This window comes from Pteronotus mesoamericanus, unplaced genomic scaffold (genome assembly GCF_021234165.1).
Source record: "Pteronotus mesoamericanus isolate MK-2021 breed Mesoamerican mustached bat unplaced genomic scaffold, CSHL_Meso_final scaffold_408, whole genome shotgun sequence".
Classification (NCBI taxonomy): domain Eukaryota; kingdom Metazoa; phylum Chordata; class Mammalia; order Chiroptera; family Mormoopidae; genus Pteronotus; species Pteronotus mesoamericanus.
In genome coordinates, this window is record NW_026555315.1 from 5526304 (window position 1) to 5546776 (window position 20473).

Consider the following 20473-nt stretch of genomic DNA (forward strand, 5'->3'; position numbering starts at 1 on the left):
AGACCTGTCGAGGTTGCACATTTAGCCTCCTTTGCAGCTCTGCCTCCCCCGCCATCAGCACCTGGGCCGGGGCCTCAGCGCTGCCCCCTACCCCCGCCCCCAACTGTATCTCGCCCAGTCCACTCAGAGAGCGTCTCAGTGATGCCTCCGTGTATCAGAGCTTATCACAGCCCCACCAGCCACCTGCAAGGGAGTCCGTATTGCCATAAGACTGGTAAGAAATGTTCCAGAATCCCACGAGAAGGACGTCCTATTCGGGGCTGCTTCCAGTATCAACTTTCATACTTGTGGCTCCTCTTAAGCAGAACCTGAGATAAGGTCTTAGGTGCAGAGAGTTTTCTTGGGAGGCGATCCTAGGAAACCAGGATAAGAAGGTCAGGATAGCGAAACAAGGGGAAAAATCAATTCAGGTGAATGGCTGAGCGCGCTACGGTGCAGGCAACTGGGGCTCAGTCCTGCCAGGGACCCTCCAAAGAACTATGTGGAATGCGCCATGTAGAGCCGTTCTCTAAGAGGGACAGTGGGGATGTTTGTTCACTGACCCCTGGCCCCTTTGGGTGCTCCCACGGGCACACCCTCCCCTTCCTCCCAGACTGCCTGTTCGCAGGCTCAGTGATTTGTCACGCCTTCAGAGCAAGCCTGGCATCAGCAGAACAGGCAGCCAACGCACGTCTGAGGCGCAGCAAGAATGGGAAACCGGGGGTGCCCGTGCTAGTCACCCCGAAGCCAGAGGGGCTGAAGGGCCTGCCACAAAACCAGCAAACGGAGAAAAGCACCTGCAACGAAGAACGTGCAGGGAGCCGGCATGGTGTGTGCAGAGGCCCCACGGCGGGAGGGGCGGAGCGCAGAGGGTGGGGGGAGCGCCTGAGGCAGAAGAGGTAGGACCTGGTCACGAAGAACCGTGTAGACGACGCTAAGATTTTGCATTTTTCTCCAAGAGAATTTGAAATCCACTGAAGGGTTTTAAGCAAGGGAGTGAAGTGATGATAAATTTGTTGTAGAGCTTTGTAGCAGAAGCCACTAACTCCCCCAATACCACCAGCGACTTTATTCCTCGGGGCCTCTGGTGCGTCACTGGGCACGTGAGTCCAACCCAAGTCTGTCTTGCATCTAGGTGTGGCCATAGGACTCAGTTTGGGCCACCAGGACATAGTGGGAGTGACGTGTGCACTGCCCAGGAGGCGGGCTTAAATGGAGTACGCTCCCCCGCTGGCTGGGCTGCAGGTGTAAGATAGAGCTGGACCGGCCCTCCTGGTCCACGAGGTGGCCCGATAAAAATGGCAGAGCATTAAAATAAAAGAGGGGTCAGCGCCCTCCCAGGCGTGGGGCAGAGCCACCACGCCAGCCCTGAACAGCTCGCCTGCAGACTTTTCCATCTTTGGTCTCTGTCAAGCTCTCGTCTAATTTGCATTGATACCGAGCTGTAGAGTGAATGCAAACACACCAGTTAGAAAGTTACTGCAAGAATCCAGGCCACGGACAACGGTAGCTTGGACTAGGGTGGCGGCAGCGAAAACAGAGAGAAGCGGATGGATTGGAGGGGTATTTTGGAGGTCACATGGATGGCTTGGTGTTTTGAGGAGTGTATGTGGGGCAAGAGAGGAGCAATTTAGGTGACAATTGGGTTCTATGCATGAGCAAAGGGGGAGCGGTAGGGGCCAGGCTGGTAATGGAGACTAGGTGAGCAGGTACTCTGCTCCTTTGTCCCTCAAGGACCAAGATACTGACACCCGGCCCCCAAGCGCACGAGCTCCCATGAGGGGGACCTTGAGCCGGCTTCCAGGACGAGCTCAAGACTCGCCTTCTTTGGAAACCTTCTTGAATTATTTCTGAATCCCTCCCCCCAACACTATTCAACTTGTGTTACTTGCTCTTGACATGCCCAAAATCCGTTTTCAGGGTTTCCTATAAAGCTCAGAAAGTTTCACTGAGCACAAACTTTATGTTCTGGGTCTGGGGAGAAGATGGTTTGTCTGGGAGCAGAGTGAATGCTGTGTGAGACACTAAGGATAGAAATAAAAATGAATTGTCTCCACTCTCAGGTAGCTCACAGCAAAGAAGGTAGCTCAGCAAACAAATCTTGTCCGTTCCAGGGGAATCCATCCAGTTACAGTGTGTTCAGGGTACATCTTTTTCCCTGAAGAAACTAGTTGTCCCTGCTTGAAGGATTAGAGAAATCATCACAGATGCGGGACATGGAGACCAAGCTTCGAAGCTGAGGCGAGGGCAGACATTCCTGGCGAATGCACTTGCTTATACAAAGACATTGGAGGGCGAGTCAGTGTCATAATTTCAGAGAGTTGTTAACAGCTGAATATTATTGGAATGTAAAGTTATTCATGGTTTTGGAGGGAGGAGGAATTGCTAATGCTAAATGCAGTCAGTGCGAACTTTGTGAGCCACACGAAGTGCTCTGGACTGTAGGTCTGGGCAACAAAGAGGGTAGAGATGAAGAATTCTGGGCAGGAGAGCGTGGGAATACGTGGCGATGCAGTCATCATCGTCACGGCAATTGCTAAGACTATCGAGTACTTCCTGTGTGCCCAGACAGGCCCTAGGCACTTACCAGGTACTCTCTTGCCAGGAAGATCAGTGTTATTCGCAACCCCATTCTTACAGATGATGAAGCAGACACCCAGGCGGAGTGTGGAGCTAGCCCAAGGTCACGCGGCTAGTAAGTGGTGGAGCCCGGATTCTAAGCAGAGAGGCCGCCCGCAGAGCCCGAGCCCTCAAGGTGCTAATGTTAACATGCCCTCTCGCTGCCTCTGCAATGAGATGTGTAATGAGATACATTACTTTGCAACTATACTTTAAGTCCTTATCGTATGGAGGCGGGAAGCGGGGGGAGGTAGGATATTTTTTACAAAAGAAGTTTTCAATAAATATCTCTGGCCAAGGGAGAAACTGAGGCATGAACATGGAGTTCTCGATGGCTAAAACTAAAATGCGCTTTAGAGAAAATCCGACCCAGTCCTCTCATATTCCCAGGAAAGAAATGAAAGCTTAGGGAAGTGGGCGACACCGGCCGTCGGTGACAGGATCTGCCTGGTATTTTCCTCATCTACCAGGGAGAACGCGCAGGGGCCCTGGAGTCCGTTCCTTCCGGCTCTGCAGAGCTGTCTCCCTGGAGGTACTGGCCAACTGTACTCGCTCCCTGGGAGTAAGAGAACAGCTTTGTTCTTTTTTCCTTTTCAACAGCTGAGGTCCCAGAAACCAAGCCAGAACCAGCCCTGAGAAACTCAGCGTGCGCACTGCAAAGTCTGAGCCGGGGGGGTCAGGGACGGGCAAAGCAGCACTTTCCCCAGAGCCCCCGTTGGGGGCGGTGACCTTGACCACGGAAGGAGAAAAGGCTAACAGATAAATAAAGAGCCCCAACCCCAGGCCCCAGGCCCCAGAGTGGGAGCGAGAGAGCCTGCCCCATGCAGAACCTACTCCGTGGTCAAGGTCAAAGCCAAGCAGACAGGGCAGAGGTTCTTCAGGGGAAAAGGAACCGGAGTGTGAGGTCCTTGCCCTGGAGAAGCTCACTGTCCAGAGGGAGAGTAATCCACTCCTGCGTGAAGGGTTCAAAGGCAACGCATGTGAGCAATAACCCAGGCTTTCTGAGGGGCTGCAGAGCAAGGAACGTACAGTGGTAGAATTAATTAGGGGGCAATTCTGAGATGAAGTTGGGCTCTGATTTGGACTTGGTGGAGTCCCCTCCAAAAGCTGGGAGGCCATTTTTGGTAAGGGGGTGAGCCAGACCAAAGGCAGGGAGCAACAGATGTTTGCTGGGTGAGGGCAGTGAACAGGCTGGCTCATTGTATGTAATACTATCTTAGAACCCGAAAGACCCTTTAATTTTTTCAGGTTAGCCAATGCAGGCTCAGAAAGGGTAAATAAGAAGCCTGAGGCTGCACCATGAGTACTAAGAGGACCCAACCTGGTCTCAATGTGTAAAATAAGGAGAAAGACTTTGGTACCCTTCTTGGGTATTTCCATCCTTCTAAATGTCTTGAATCTTGAAAACGCTTACCTTTGGAGACACTAGAAAGGTCCCAGGCACCCTGGGGGATGAAGAGAAGGATGGGTGTGTGTGTGTGTGTGTGTGTGTGTGAGAGAGAGAGAGAGAGAGAGAGAGAGAGAGAGAGAGAGAGAGAGAGAGAGAGAGAGAGGAAACCAAACAAATGCCTAGATTGTGCCAACCTAGCCCTTGACCATCTTCAGTTGCCTGAAGTCCAGGCTCCATGTTGTTTACGGGCAATGTCATTGATTTCTTTACTCAGCGCTTCATTGAACACCTACTATGTGCTGGGCATTTTCCTGGGTTCTGGAGACGCAACAATGAACCAGACACAGCTCCTGACTTCAAGGACTTCTCGCCCTGACATCCGAGGCCCTCTGTAACTGTTATTGTCTAACCATATGCCGTCCACTGAAATTCATGTAAAATAATAGTCAATGTCTATGATGATGAAAAATAAAAATGTAAAAAGAAAACATAGGGAATAAAGGATAGAGAATAAAATGTATTTATTGCCAGGCACACACTAATAATGATCACTGGCCTTGCCTCGCCCCCGCGGGTCCCCCACCCCAGCTGCCCCAGCGGGAATGGTCTGTCCCCTTGGCTTCTCTCACTCCCTGACTTGACTCCTGTTGAAACCCTTGCTGGGAACTCCTCTCCACTCCTCATGCCTCTATAACTCCCAGGGGACAAAAGAAGAAAGAGCGAGAAGAGGAAGCTGAAGAAGAGAAGGAATTACCAGAAAACATAAATACAGTCTAACTGTCAAGGGCTAAAAAATTCTGCCAAATTCCACCCTGCTGGTGGGATCTAGGAGCCTCCAATCTGATGAGCAGCCAGTATTGGGGTCACCTAATTAAAGGTGAAATGCAGGCCACCTCTCATTCATCCAGAGATGCCCCCTGCCAGGTACTATTCACCCTCCTTCCCATGCATCCATCAGCCACACAGGCGGCTAAAATCACTCAAGAGAGGCAGCTGAAGCAGAATGCCCAGATGAATGGCTGGATGAGCCGGTGCGCAACAAACACCCAAGCCTGCCATCCTTGGTATTTTCCCCTAATTGGATTAAATTCAATTTCCCCTAATTGGATAAAGTTCAATTTCCCTTCTTTTCCTCCTAGCGCCCCCGGCCACAGGCGGGCACCCCTAATGACCGTGCCCCAGCACCTGCTGTCCCGCACAGGGGCGCCAGCGGGCAGGGTCCGGAGCCCCGGCGCCGGCCTCGGGCCTAGCACCCCTGCCTGGGCCCCGCACCCGGCCCTCCCCACCCCCGCATCCAGGACATGTCCTCTCAGCGGGAAGAAGAAAAACTCAGTCTCCAGGGGACAGAAGAAAGGCAGCGGGCATCTCTCTTCCGGAACGCTTACTTCCTCTGACCTGCCCCCCGTTTCCCTGGGCTCTTGGAGTGGGACAGACAGACATCAGAGGCTCTTGACTGTTGGGCTGGCGTACACCACCGGCACCCCCTACGTATTAAAAACCTCTTCTCCCAGACTCCAAGCCACACTTCCCCGCGGCCGCCAGCACACAGCGGTGAGGGACTTGGGTCTAAAGCCTTCCCATCAGGTTAGGGCCTCCTTATGGGGAGGACTACGGCTCCCCAAGCGACTGTGAGCTCCGGTCGGATGGAGGCCAAGGCCCCCTCACCCTCAGACCGGGCTGCTGTCAGAGGAGACCACGCTCCCTTCCCAGACGGGGGCACCCCCACGACCGGGCTCCACCTCCCCCAGGAGACTGGGGGCTGCATCAGGGAAGGTTCTATCCCCCTCCCAGACTGGAGGCTCCCCCGAGACAGGGCCACTAGGTACGGTTACACAGATATCTGTGTAACGGCTGCTGTGTGCAGATTCGTTCCTGAACAACACCTGAGACCCCCGTTCCCGGCATGAGGAGTGGCCACCCCAAAGGAGGAGGCGTGGCACCCCGCCACACGACCATTAGCTGGTCTCGGGGCCATCTGTCCGGATCCTCACAACCGCCTGCAGGAAGCACTTAGAGGTGGATGTGCCCAGGACAGGGCGAGCACTGCCTGGCCGCCCTCTGCCCAGGCGAGGGGAGGACAGGCAGGGCTGAGTCACACTCAGCTCGGTCATGCGTGGCCTGTGTGGCTCCAGCCTGTCCCACTGCCTCAGTTTCTCAAACTATAAGACAGAGACAGCAAAGGCTGCCTCCTGGGGGCTGGTGAGGCTCCATGACATGCCAGGTAAAGGAGCGTCGGGCACTAACGCTGTGGCGGGGAGGGGAAGCCTTGGCTTGTAACCTGCGCCCTCTGCCTAGACTCCACACTCCCATTGTGGCCCATTTCCAGCCACCGATGGGACCTCACTGAGAACAAAGCTGGGAAAGGAGGTGCCAAATTGGCTCTCAGGAGCCTGAGCTGGTTCCAGAACATCGCCACTGAGAGCACACTGGCTGCTCAGGAAACGGTGAGCTCTCGTTACTGCCTGGGCCGACCACACCTGGCCCGTTCTTTTTTCTTTTTTCTTTCTTTTTTGAATTCCTGAGTGTCACACTTAAGAGGGGCATGGACAAGCTGGAACATGTTTGACAAAGGGCGACCTAAGGATGGTGTGGCTCATTCACCGAACGGCTTCCCATTCCCTCCTGGACGCCTGACCAGGCTCTACAGCCCAGCCCACCTTGAGGTTGGGGGCGGCTGCGTGACCGAGTTCTGGCCGATAGAGCGTGGCCAGGAGTGGCGTGCCTCACGTCCAGACATGACCCACTCGCTGCTACAGGGAGAGGACTCAAAGGTCCCCCGGATGGCAGAGCCGGAGAGGACGGACACCGGGACATGGAGTTGCTGCGCTGAAGGCCGCCCGCTGACCACCTGTCTGGACAGCGAGCTGCAGGAGTGAGACGTCGACTTCTGCTCCGTGCGCGAAGCCGCTGAGACTCGGGGCTGGCGTGGCATAGCGGTCAGCCGGTGCCCACCGCCACAGATGGGCTGGCGGCCCCTTGGCGTGAGGGGCGGCTGCAGAGCCGTGCCCCGCGAAGAGGAGGGCGAGCGGAGAACATTATCCGTTACCCTCAGATGCTTTATGCGCTACCGGGGCCAGAGCGTTGTGCGTGGCCCCAGAGCACCGCTGCAGCCCCCACAGCGGGCAAGTTGTAGGAGTACAGATCACAGGCCAGCAAGCCGAAGGCGGGGAAAGAAGGGGGACCTCAGCAGGTAGTCTGCCCCGTCCCTCAAACACTGGGACTGTGGGATGCCACAGAGGCCACCGAGCTGCAGCTGGCAGCTGGACGTCAGCGTCGTATTCTGATGCTTCTTCAAGACCTTCTATTCTGTGGCCGTGGGCTCTGTCATTCTCAACGAAGACACTGCCTCCTCCCCCAGTCCAGGGTCTCCCCGAGCCAGGCCTGACTTTCCCCAGGGGCAGAAAGCCCTTGGGGCGCGAATCCTAATCCCCTTCCAGGCCCCAGCCAAGCTCCTCCAGGCCCCTGTGCCCAGCAAGGGCCTCCTTGTCAAATGTGGGGATGAGGCTGCATGTCTGGGGAAGGCCTGGTTACCAGGCAAAGCCGGACTGGAGCCCCTAAGTCGACACTCCCGAGCGGGAGAGGCGAGGAATGAATCACCAAGTCTGAGCGGAGGGCGAAGGCAGGCGTGGGCTGACCTGAGAGCCGTTTGAGCCGCAGGACAGGCGGCCCGGCTGCTCCGGAGGGTCAGCGAGGGCAGGAACCCTCACCTCTCTCAGCTCCATCCCAGGAGGACGGCCCCGCCATGACTTCGGTGGTGTCCTTGCGAGAGGAACCCTGGCTCCGCCGCCCCCCTGCCCCGAGGCTTTGAGACAAGACGGCCCGGACTGTGTTAGCTGTCACCAGACACACATGCGCGTGCACGCGCACACCCACCCCCCCTTCCACCTCAGCTCTGGCCTCCAGAGAGAGGCCTGCTGTCCCCCCAGGATCCTCAGAGCCACGCTCCCAGAAGCACCTCGGGATTTCTAGGCTATCGGGAGGGCGTGAGGGAGGGCCTGGGAAACAGAGGACAGAGGCTCGGGGGCATTTCCCCGTCGTTGTTAGGAGCACGTCTTAAACCCGGAGGCCCCCTCGTCCTGCCCACGCCCAGCCTCCCATCACCACATGCCCCACATTAGGGCCAAATGGAATTAGAATAATTAACTTTTGGTCACAGTTTTAATTTGGTGCTGGAAACAAGAGCGCTAATGGAGATTAAGGCTCTGGCTCCGGAGACCAGGTTGGAAGCTGCGCGGAGAAGCCGGGGGCTGGGGGGGCTGGGGCGGGGAGGGAATGAACAGCAGAGGAGACGCTGGGACGCACGTGCGGGGTTCATGAACCACGCCGCGTCCATGTGCGTTTACACAGGCATTCACGCTTCAGGGCTGTGCACGCCATTGCCTAAGGGAGCATGCCTGTGTCACGCAGACATGTGTCCTCATGTGCGCATATGCCGGTGTGTCTGAAGGTCTGCGCACACAAGTTCCTCCTTGTATGTGTGTGAGCATATGTGTGTGTGGTTGTGCACACATCGCTTTACATACTAGGCAGGCAAAGCTGCCTGACTTTCTTGGAATCCTGTCAGTTCTGACTGGAAAGGGACTTTCCTCCATGTCTCCAATTTACCTGCTGCTTGAGGCTCTTCTACCACATTTCCCCCAAGAGAGTGCACACAGCTTACACTCCCCCGCTGACGGGGCGCCCACCACCACAGGAGGCAGCCTGCAGAGCGCTGGTTGTGAGCAAGCGCTTCCCTCCTTCGACATCCACGCACAGTCCCAGATCGGCCTCCGGGTCATGCGAGGCCAGGCCAGTCTCCTCTGCCCTACCCCCCTCCCCCCACCATTTCCTTCCGGGTTTTCTTTCCTCTGGGTTAGACTCGCTGGGTCCTCCTACAGAACCTCACCTGACGTAGCATGTACGCACGGCACCAAATGCTCAATCGTGCACCAGAGCAGGAGGGGGACAGGCGGGAGAGCACTCCTGCCAGGGGGCCGTTAGGGGCATCGGCAGCAGCCAGGATCAGACCCCACGCACATCGGAATCACCTGGGGGAGTGCGTTAGTACAGCCCCAGGCCTTACCCGGGGGCTTTGGCGCCAAAGGTCTACGGGGGCCTGGTCCTCTGCATTTTTAACACGCTCCGACACGGGCGGCCCTGTGCCATCATTTGAGATGACTGGCATGGTCCAGCCCTCATAGGACAGACAGGAGACGGAGGCCCAGAGAGAAGGAGAGGCGCTCGGAGTCAGGTAGGCCTGAGCCCCACGGGCTCTGTGTTCTAGCCCCTAAATGCTCATTCCCACCGCCAACCCTGAGATGAATAAAAGCAGGCGGCCCTCCCAGCCCCTTCCCCCAAGGCGGCCCCTCCCCGCCACCACCACTAGGAGGGAAGCTCCCTCTTCGAAGCTGACGTTTCCATCTGTCCTCACGTCTAGGCCTGGCCAGGGCGTTAGTAAGAAAGAGAGAGGGACCAGCCAGCCTCCCGTCTGCTAAGCGAAGTGTCCCCGGCCCTGGAGAAGCTGAGGGTCATGGAGGCAGCCGCCACACCGGGGCGTTCCTGTCGGGACGTGAGAAAGGGAGAGGCCAGGCCTCCTGAGGAGGCCCGGCCGGGGAAATGGCCCGGCAAGGGGAGGCCAGCCTGGAGTTCCCCAGCACGGAGGGACCTCAGGCACGCGGGGCCTGGTGGCAGCCAGAGGCCTCGGCTCCCGGGGACTCCAGAGTGGCCCTCCGAGGATCTGGGTGTCTATCTGCCACACCAACTTGCCCTGCTCCGCCCGGAGGCCTGAGGTCCTCTGGGAAACCCAGCCCACGCACACAGGGACCAGGGGGCCATGAGGACCTCAGGTCCCGTGGCTTTTCCGGGCAACGCCCCGCCCCTGGCTCCTGGCCGCTGCGCCCCCTCCTGCCTTGCTCTGAGAAGCCAGCACCGACTGGGATGAGCTCAGGTGGCCAGGTGATGAAGAAAGACAAATAACAAGCCCAACCTTAGACTAGACCTTCTCCCAGCAAACTGAAAGCAAAACGGAGTGCGTGAGCCCAGGCCAGGAAAGCTGGCTTTTCAGCACCATCAACCTTCCTCCTGACCGACAACCATCATCCCTGAGCTCTGGTGCCTGAAACACCTCCCTTTCCTGGATTAAGTGAGAGAGGCAGGTGTCTCGTGGACGTTGGATACAAGACAGAAGAAAAGGAATTTCACTGCCCTACGGTCTTACTGCTCTTGAGCCATGGAACCAGGGCCGCCACGTTCTGTGACCAAGGCTGTTCCAAGCTGGGACTCCCCAGAGGAGAGGCGGGACATCCCTGACTGCTTCGAAGTCACTCACTGGCCCTATCACCCTCCCCTCGGGCCAGCGCAGCCCTGCCAGACCCCGGTGACCCTCAGCTCCTCCCTCTGTGCGCGGCAGGAGAGCTGGGAGCTGTGGGGCGCCCACGGAGGAGGGCGCGGCGAATCTGGAGCTGTGTGCCGCTGCCGGGAAGGGGGTGAGCGAGGCGGGCAGACGGGGTCCGGGTGCTGGGCCCTGTGCACGGGGCAGGGCTGCGGCCGGATGGGAGGGGCCTGCCTGCGGGAGGGGCGCTAGTGCTTCGGCCCAAGTTCATGCCCCGCTGTGAGCTTGGGCAGAAGTATCTCACCTTCTCGGGGGCCCCACTTCCCTTGATTTCTTCCCCTCCCCTCTGGTGAATGCAGGGCAAGAAGACAAGAAGGGGACAGGAGGTATCAAGGACATCTTACTGTCATACAGTCCCACAGGGGACGGGGTCCATCCAAGCACTGCCCGCGGCTCACTGCACAGGTGACCCTGGCTAGATCCACCTGCCCTTGGACCACGTCATCCCACAGCTGTGACCTTTCATGGCCTTGATGCCTCACGTCCTACTGCCCCCTCCGCGGGCACGTCTCCCTCCCTCTCCCTGTCCCGCACTTGCCCCAGGGTGAGCGCTGAGAGAAGTTCCTGAGCGCTAAGCAAGGCATGGGATCGGCGGGGACCTTGTCCAGGGACCGGGAGGCCGGGGGGTGTAGCTCGGTATCTGAGACCTGGAAGGGGAGCAGGGCTCGCCTGCAGGAGATGACAGGAGAGGAGTGTTCCCGGCAGAGGGGCAGCCTGTTCAAGGCTCTGACGTGGGGAAGGCTTGACTCAGCCACTCATGGGCCAAGGAGCGCCTCCTCAAGAGAGAGGAGTAGAGGAAACCGAGACACTTCGGAGGGTCCAACGGGCCCTGGGGCTTCTTCGATGTGGGGGCGAGGGCGGGGCTGTCCAGGTGAGGCGGCGGCCCAGGAGGCACCGGTGGGGCTCTCCGGGCAGCCAGCCCCGGTTTGGATACTGCGGCCCCCACCTTCCCGCGTGGGCTCAGTCACGCTCCGCTACTGCGGTGAGCCCCAGGGGTCTTGCCTGGAAAAGGAGAAAAATACCTCATAAGCTGGTGTGATGATTTAAATTACATTATATCTGTATGAACAGCGCTCAGCATCTAACATCTGCTTAACAAAATTGCTTTTCTCGCCCTCCCTCCCATGCCCAACTCAGAAGCTTGCACTGCGGTCCCGGCCTTCCTTCCCCCGGGGCCGTGCAGCGTGGACGTGACAGTCCCCTGTCTCCGGGACCCTCGCGCCGTCTGCGAAGTGCCACTTGCTTTGAGAGCAGAACTGCGCCTTTTTATCTGGTGCCCTCACGGAACCTCGCTAATGTTGAAAAATTTGTCTCCCTGCTGCAGCTCTTGCCCTTTCACACAAGGCTCAGCCTGGCCACCACAGTGATCCTGTTAAGATCTAAGTCAGGCCAGGACACTGCTGTGCTCAAAACCCCCCGCGGCCCTGGCTTGCTCAGGGGAAAAGCCAAGGTCAGAACAATGGCCCACAGGGCCATGCCTGGTCTGATCCTCCTTGCGTCTCTACCCGCATCGCCCACCGGGCTCCCTGCCCCCGGCACCCCAGGCCCCGTGCCCCCCCATTCCTCACCGGCCAGGCTTGCCGCTGCCCCAGGGCCTTTGCACCTGCACAGGCATTCACAAGCCCCTCCCCTCTTTAAGGTCTTTGTTTGGATCCCTCGGCTAAGGGGGCCTCCAGCCTGTACTTTGTAAGGCCAACACCCCAACCTCCCCTCCAGGCTTTCTCCTCAACAACAGGCCTCCTCCTAACTAATGCGGAGCTTTTTAAATTTCTTTTGTTTGTTTTTGTCACTCCCTCTAAAACGTAAATTCCTTAAGAGCAGGGGTTTTAATCTTTTCTGGGCGGGGAGGGGTGTTCTGGTTTTGTAAATTGCTGTATTCCTCAGTACTGCAGCAGCGGCCTCTCTCTCTTTCTCCCTCTCTCTCTAGCCCCCTGTCTCCCCCCGCCCATTGCTCCTTGTGTCTGTGAGGATTAATGTAACACTGACAAGCAGTGACAGCAGCCAATTTGAAAGGGTGCTCACAGATAGGACTTCACGCTACCCCAGACTTGGGGAAAAGTGCGGTCCCCCTGAGGGCTGCTTTGCTCAGGGAAGCCTGGGCTTCTCCCTTCTCTTCCTGAAAGAGAGAGAGGCAACTGTGGACAGAGCCCTCGCGCCCCCGCTATGCTACGTTCAGGCACATTCCCACCTCCTGGCTCCCGGGGAGTAAGAGTCACCGCTGGGCTCCGCCTCTAACTACCACAGGGGAGAAGGCACCGGGTCCAGGGTCGGGATGCCTGGGTCTGACCCCACTTTGCAGAAGCCTTGGGCGAATCTTGCCCCCACACTGAGCCTGCTTCTCGATCTGGAAAATACTCTAAGAGTCTAATAAACGGGGGCATCCTGCTATAGGAGAACCAAGTGACTCTGGATTGTGCCCCAGCCTGATGGCAGGCAGGGCTGTGGTCGCAGCTTTAAAGGGGGAGGCACTGGGGCCGCTGGAAACGCATCCAGAAGGTGCCGAGAGATGGCAACACGACCAGGGAGGGGGCGGAAAGCTGGCTCCCAGGCTCCTTGTGCAGAGGCAACAGGGATAGTCTTCTCCCGTCACCCTCCCTGGGGCTGGCGCCTGGGACCCCGCTGTGACTACATGATTTTCTGCGCTCTTGGCCCACATCGGCCCCCACACCCAGCTGGTCGGGTCTGGGGTGGGCCCTGAGCCCACCTGATCCTTTCCCAGGCAGGCAAGCAGCGGAGGGCAAGGGAGAGAGGAGGAGAGAGGCGGGGGGAGAGGGAGGACACCTGCTTCCCGGAGCCGGGGCGGGGGGGGGGTGGAGAGGAAAGGAGGAAGGCAGCGAAGGAAATAAGCACTTATCCAGCATCTGCCCTGTGGCTAGCTCAGTGCAACGCACTGACACCGAGCCTTGCCCAGAGAGTTCAATAACTCGGCGGGAGCTGCCCGGCCCCGAAGTCTGTTCTGCAGTCACAGGGACTTTTAAAGGAGGACGGAAGAACCTCAGAAAAGGAGAGGATACTTGCAGACACGTTTCTGCTGCCGTACACCCCCCGGGTAGTCACCTTCATCTGTGAGCGAAGGTGAGGGGTGTGCGTTTGCTTGGTCTGCAAAAGAGAACCTGGGGAGCATTTTGAGGGAGGAGCTCAATTTCTGTTTTCAGGTGCTTGAGGGCCTTGCATCAGGGAGGCAGGAAGATTTGTCTCTACTCCCACAAAATAGAGACAGCAGACCCAGCTGCAGCAAGAGGGACTTGGAAAAGACTGGAGCAAGAACTTCCCACTCATCAGAGAACGGGTACAGGCTGGAGCTCATCCTGGAAGCTGTGGAAGCGAAAGGAGGGCTCCCTCCCTGCCATGCGCCGCGCAGAAAATTCCCCTGTGCCAAATGACCGGCTGGTGGCTCCTCTCCCCTTGGAGTAACAGGTGTGGCAAACACACGACAGCACATTCGCACCCACACACACACTCCTTGCAGGCTGGAACGCACGTGTTTTTCCCTGACGAGGCTCTGCAGCCCACCCACCACCAGAGTCACCAACCCCATCCCCCCAGCTCCCTCTGTGTGGCGTCAGGACTGTGAGAGGAAGGGCCCTCGGGTGGGCCGATGGCAGCGGTGCCTCGCAGACAGGCAGGAAGCCAGAGCAGACATCGCTATCTTCTCATCGCTCCAGGCAGCCGCCTCCGAGCCCTCTGCCTTTCGCGAAGCCAAGTCAGGAAATTAACAGGGAGCCGAGATGCCTTCAGACACCTGCCCGGAAATCCAAACCTGAGACAGGTGCGGGCTGGCTCAGGACAGCGGAGGATGTGATGAGAAGGAGCTCCCTGCAGAGGACCGCGGGCACGCGCCCTAGGAGGTACGCGCCAGCCCTTTACACACACACAGCCAACCTGGGCTGCCTGGGAATGGGACCAGGAAGGACACAGCCAGCTTGTTCTGGGGCAGCACAGCAGGAGGCCGCAGGGCGGGGGGCGGGGGGCCTGGCAGCAGCCTGGGCATCTCTTCTGCAGCTGCCTCCACCTAATGTCCCCCAGGGGGCTCAGATAGCGGCAACGGAAACGGTGATGAGGCTCATCTTCTCCTCTGGACTAGTTGCTGAAAGGAGCCTGCCTGCATGAACCTTGAGGCACGCACACAGCGCTGATAGCGAGGCAGACCTGGGCTCAAGCCTACGCTTCATCACTTACAAGCCCTGTGACCTTGAGTCTCAGCTGCCTCATTAGCGCAATGGTCTTAACAACAGCAACCTACATCCATCAAGGCAGGCCAGTAGTTCTAACAAATGATCCCCAAAGTCTCTGTGGTTTAAACACACGTTTCCCATCCCCGGGTTCACGCCTTGCGGGCAGGCACAGCTGTGCTCCGTATAGTCATTCAAGGACCCGGCTCTTCTTCCAAGACGATCCCGGGGCGGGGGAACCCTCTGAAACAGGGTTTCTCAATCTCAGCACTATTAATATTTGGGCTGGACAGTTCTTTGTTGTGGCAGCTGTGCTATGCGTTGTCAAATGTTTAGCAGCACCCCTGGCCTCTACGCATGCATATCAGCAGCATTCCCCGAAGTTCTCACAACCAAAACTGTCTCCAGGTAATGCCAGACGTGCCCCAGCGGAGGAAGGACACTGCTGACAGGCACTGGGGCAGCCCTGCGACTAGCCCCCAGAGGAAGGACCGAACGCTGGGAGCCCCCGGGGGAGGCCGGAGGGGCCAGCCTGGAATCCCCGGGTGCAGGACACTCCCACATGCCACTGGCCAGATTGAGGTCACGTGCCCCCACTGCGGGGCAGTGTGGGAAATGTAGTCCACTGTGTGTCCAGGTGCGAAAGGAAACGGGGTCTGGGAAGCACCTAGTCTGGCCGCTACCATGATGATCTGATGAGGTAAGGATTTTATGTAACTCAAATGCATGGTATATGGGGCACACTCTCAACAAATATTAATGGCGAACGTTTTTGGAGGGTCTGAATGAGCGCCAAGTTATGCCCTCCGCGTAGAGTGCATTATCTCATTGGATCCCCATTTGCTGATGAGAAAACGAAGGTGCGAGGAGGGTCAGTAACCCCCGCGAGGTCACAGAGGGGTGGCCCTTGCACGCTGGCTCCGGCACCCGCGTCTTCACCCCTGTGCTGCGCTGCGCTCTCTGCTGAGCGATCGTCTCCCGCCCCAAGCTCCCCGTCCTGCCATCACATGCAACCTCGCTACTCGACAAACCAGAGCCAAGAAACACCTTCCCTGCACCGAGGCGGGAGCAGGGGCCTGAGAAGTAAAGGCCCAGAGTCAGTTCTAACTACTGCGCGGCAGAGCCGGAGCCAGAGCCCAGGTCCACTGCTGCAGAGGGAGCGCTCTCTCTGCCGGGTGGCGGTGGGGACACACATCCGTCCCCCAGCCACGGTTTAGCGACACTGGCAGAAATCTCTGCTCTCCGGCCTCCCGCCACTGCCGGGTCCGACCCTGCTCTGGGTCTGCCAAAACTGGGCGGCGCGGCCCTTGGCAGTCTCTTCTCTAATGGATTTTGGTGTCACCTTGAAGGAGCCACTGGGTGCCCAGCTATTTGATTAAACATTACTCTGGGCGTATCTGCGAAGGTGTTTCTGGATGAGATTCAGTTTTGCAGCGAGAGAGGAAGCAGATTCCCTCCCCGGGGTGGGCGGGCCTTGCGCAGCTGGCCTGGGTTCACGCCTGGCCCGGGAGTGGCAGGAGGCGGGGTGGGGGGGGGGCGCATTGAAGGCAACGTAGACGCAGAGTGGGGGGCACGCGCTCTCTGCCCAGCTCCTGAACGGCGCCATCAGCCAGGGCACAGTCCTGGGACTGAAACTCACACCACCGGCTCTCCTGGGTCTCCAAGTTGCCAGCTGCAGATCTGGAACTTCCCAGCGTCCATAACTGTGCGCACCAATTCCTGCGAGAGAATCATATTGATTCTGTTTCTCTGGATAAGCCTGACTAATACACCTCCCTCAGGAAAAGCAGGAGACATCTGTCCCCACGAGGCCCTGCGTGAATCCTTGATCACAGAGCCTGCCGAGAGATAACAAAACGGTCGTTGTTTTATGCCCCCGAATTTGGGGAATTTATTGCGCAGCAGCCATAGCCACAACTCTACCACAGCCCACCCCCATTTTACAGGTGAGAAAACTGAGGCAACGAGCAGCTGTGTCGCTCCCACGAGGCCCTGAAGCTGGGAGGGGGCTGGGCAAGGCTCAAACAGCGCAGGCGACCAGGTTCCAGAGTCGGCCCTCTCGCAGCCAGCGTCCCATCTCGGGGTGGAACCAACCACCTCGGGGTCTGTCTCTGCCTTCAGGCCGCGCTTCCCAGGGGCAGGGGTGAGCCTCATCCCTGTCTCCGTCCCTGGCACCAGCTCAGCTCCTGGCACAGAGTCTGTGCCGAGGACAGGTTTGCTGAACTGCGCTGAGTGCGGTGGGGCGGACTGGGGCTGGGCCACCGGAGCTGAGCCCATGGTGCCGTGGGCTCCCGCAGGCAGCTCTGGCGCTGCCCGGCCGACCACCAGGCCCCCGTCCGCCCAAGCCTTTGACTCATTATCTGATCAAATCGATGATTTTCTGCCCTGTCTGCTTCCTCTACGTGGGTGGCCCAGCTGACAGCTTCATTAAAAACAGTTTCAGTCGGTGCTTCTGTCCCGCAGGGCCCACGGGCCTGTGTCATCACCAGCCACACACCCTTTGGCCACCTCCCCGCCGCCGCCACCAGCAACACACGGAAGAGCCCAGCTTACAGTCCAGTGTTTGAATCTGCACCAGTTACGACCGTGGACCCTCCCCTCCCAGGTGTGGGCGAGGGCCGCCTCTTAGGTCTGAGGCCCCAACCAGACAGATGGATCCGTCCCCCACGTAGGCCCCGCAGGGAAGAAGGAAACCAGGACCAGGAGTCAGTGGGGGGCTGAGCACAGCGCCTGGCCCTGTGCCGGGGCGACGCTGGCCCTGGGGGACTCGGCCCCGTTTCTGGGCCTGCCTTCCGGCTCCAGGAGCAGAATCTCAGAGTGATGCCTTAGCAGTAAGTCTTCCAGGGGCTGCGTTTTGTAGAGAGGAACTTCTCCCAGAGCCCCACTGCCCTCCCCTGCTGAGGCCCCACAAGCCAGCCTCACCTTCCTTGGAGGCTCAAGCAAGTGTCTGCATACCCTTCCAGTAAGAGGTAAGGCACGCGCCAGCGCCAGCTCTGCTGATGAAAAGGCGAAATAATAATGAAATAGCCAACATTTCTTAACATTTTTCTATATCCCAGACGCTCTTCTATGTGCTTTACCTACAGCAATTCTAGTTGGAAGTCACTGTGGTCATTCCCATTTTGCAAATGAGGAAACTGAGGCACAGAGGGATCAAATAGCTTGGCCAAGGTCTCCAACACAGGTAGCAAGTGGAAGAGGCAGGAACCAAGTCCAGGCAGACCAGACCCAGAGTCCTAGAGTCACTTCACGCACGGTGAGTAGGGGGTCAAGGACCCTTATCCCCTTCCTGGAGAAGAGGGAGAGGGGTCAGGACACATGGAGCCTGGGGGCCACGGGGGGCCTCCACCCCTCCCCCATGGCAGTGGGGGCAGACCCTCCCCACCTTCTCGTCGCTTAACCGAGCCCCCAGCCCTTGAGGTCGAGGAAGGTGAGGAGGCCACCCCTAGCTTGCCCTGTCCTTTCGTCCTTCCACTTGCCCAAGGAAGGAATCCAGAAGTTATTTACTGCAGGGATTTCATCGAGATGTTCTCACCCTTACTGTACATCCTTTAAAGGTGAAATAAAAATATCTAAAGGGGAAAAAAAGCTTTTTATTTGACATCGTAAAAGCCATTGGCAGACGTTCCCCCTGGAAGGAGGAAAAAACAGCATAAAATTCCGCAGTGACATTGTGCTGGAGGAAGCCTCGCAGCCAGCCCGCATCTGGAGGGTGTCACTCAAGGCGGGGCTGCTAACGCAGCTTTGGGCTCCACGGGGCGGGGCAGGGGGCGCTGGGTGCTGCTGCTGCACCTCCAGGGCCTACCACGGGAATCGCAGGGTGGGAGCTTAACAAAGGCCTGCTACAGTCAAGGGTCAATAACAGAATGAGCATAGGAATGGGCACCTCCCCAGATCTCGCCTGACCGTCCCCAGCAGGGGGGCAGGCAGCGGAGAGGAGCATCAGGCGCCCAGTGCGGAACCTCGGCCCCCTGAGCCAGGGCGCACTCTCTCCCCATCCTCATCTTCGCTCTACCCGCCCGCCGTCATTGGCTCCTCCTCTATGGACGCCTCACGCCCCCCACCTCCAGCCTTGACCTCTAAGGGGCCTCTTCCTCCGCTCGCGGGGTCAGTGCCCCCTCTGTGCTCCCCCAGGCTCTCTGCACACAGTATCAGACTTGCCTCCGCTCTTGTCTCCCCCAAGAGAAAGTACCCCTCAGGCCCGGGGTCCTGTTAGGAAATGCTCACTAGATGTGTCTCAGAAGAGTGAAGGACAAACAAATGAACACATGAATGTGTAAATGGCATTTGCATAATCCTTGACACTTCGCAAAGCACTTTCCCATCTAGGGTTCCAAGAACTCTCGGAGCCTCTCCCATGTGGTAGCCAGCGTTCTGTCATCAACCTCATTCTACAGATCAGAAAGCAGAGAAAGCAAGAGCGTTGCCTGAGATAAGATGGGAATGGGTGTCTTTGAGTCCAGGTCTATATATCCTTTGCTTTTCTCCTGTATGGAGTTGAAATTCACAAACGGTCTTACCCAACACATAAGCACACACAGGCACGGATGGATCCTCACACATATGCACACACACGGATGCATGTGCCCGTACACACGCCTGTGTGCTCGCACACAGATGCATGCATGCATGCCCGCAGGTGCGCGCCCACATACACGTCCATGCACACACACACGCATGCCCACAGCAGAAACACAGACCTGATGAGGAAATAAGGATGGAGAAGAGCAGGAAGAAACCTCAAAGGCCTCCCTCCTCCACGCCTTCCAACACATCGGGCTTTGCCTTTGATTTCCACATCATCAGTTACTACATCAAAGCGATTTCACTGCGGTGCCCAGGACCCAGACTGCACTTAGCAGCCCTGCTTCCAAATCCCACTTCCCGCTGGGCCTGCGCTGCCAATGCATTTCACTTCTCCTCACATCCGCGTGAGGAGCTGGGGGAAGCAGCGGTGTTTGTCTAGAACCCACCTCCCACCTCTTTCCAACTCTTGTTCACCTCTGCCTAAACGCTGCCTAGGGAGCTGTGTTCAGCGTTCTATTTAAACGTGGCAGAGGGAACCGCCTGCCTTGCCGAGTCCCTGGGCCCCCGTGGATGGGCTGTGTACGCCCGCAAGTGCTGTGCGCACACCAGGAGGTCACTCTTTATCTTGCTTCCTCCCGACACCGCACTAAGGTGATGGAAGGACTTTGTTAAGAGGTAAAGAAACAAAGAGAAAAGGAGAGGAGACAACAGCAGCAAAATTTCACTGCAAAGAAGCCAATGGGTGGATAGTAATTGACTAAGGAGGCCCGAGGAGGCTGAAACTGGAAGTAGGCAGCGGTGGAAGCCCAGGACCTGGCTGGTTGCTGGAGCAGAAGCCCAGAAGGACTCAGGTCCTGGAGGAACCAGCGACCTCTGAAGCGGGCTCAAGTCCAGCAAAAATGGAGGCAGTGACAGAAAGTCTGTATAGGAAGCAGCCTGGCTCTCCCCTGCCCCCTGGCACAAGAGAGAAGAGCAATGGATCTGGACAGCCTTAAATTCCAGAACACAAGGCCTCGCTGAGGTCAAGGTATGGACAGAAGACAGAGGCACCAGCTCAAAGCCTGCCTGCGTCCTTCTGCCACTCTCTTCCCTGGACACTGAAATTGCCCAGCTTCCGCCACCCCGCTGGAGATTGGAGGGTTCCTTCCTGAGGGAACAGAATAGCCCAAGAGCAGACCGAGACAGTGTCCCCAAACATCCCCCACCCTGATCACGCTCCACCCTCTTGCCACCACCAGGCCCAAGCACACGGAGCTTCTGGGCAGCCAGGGCATCCAATACAGAAGGAGACCATACAAAACACAGGGGAAGTGGGGCTCAGATCCAACAGGAGCCACGCAGGAGGGGGCGGGGGTCTCACAACCTTACAGTCATCCTCCGAGGAATACGACACTGCGTCTGTGCATATAGCACAGA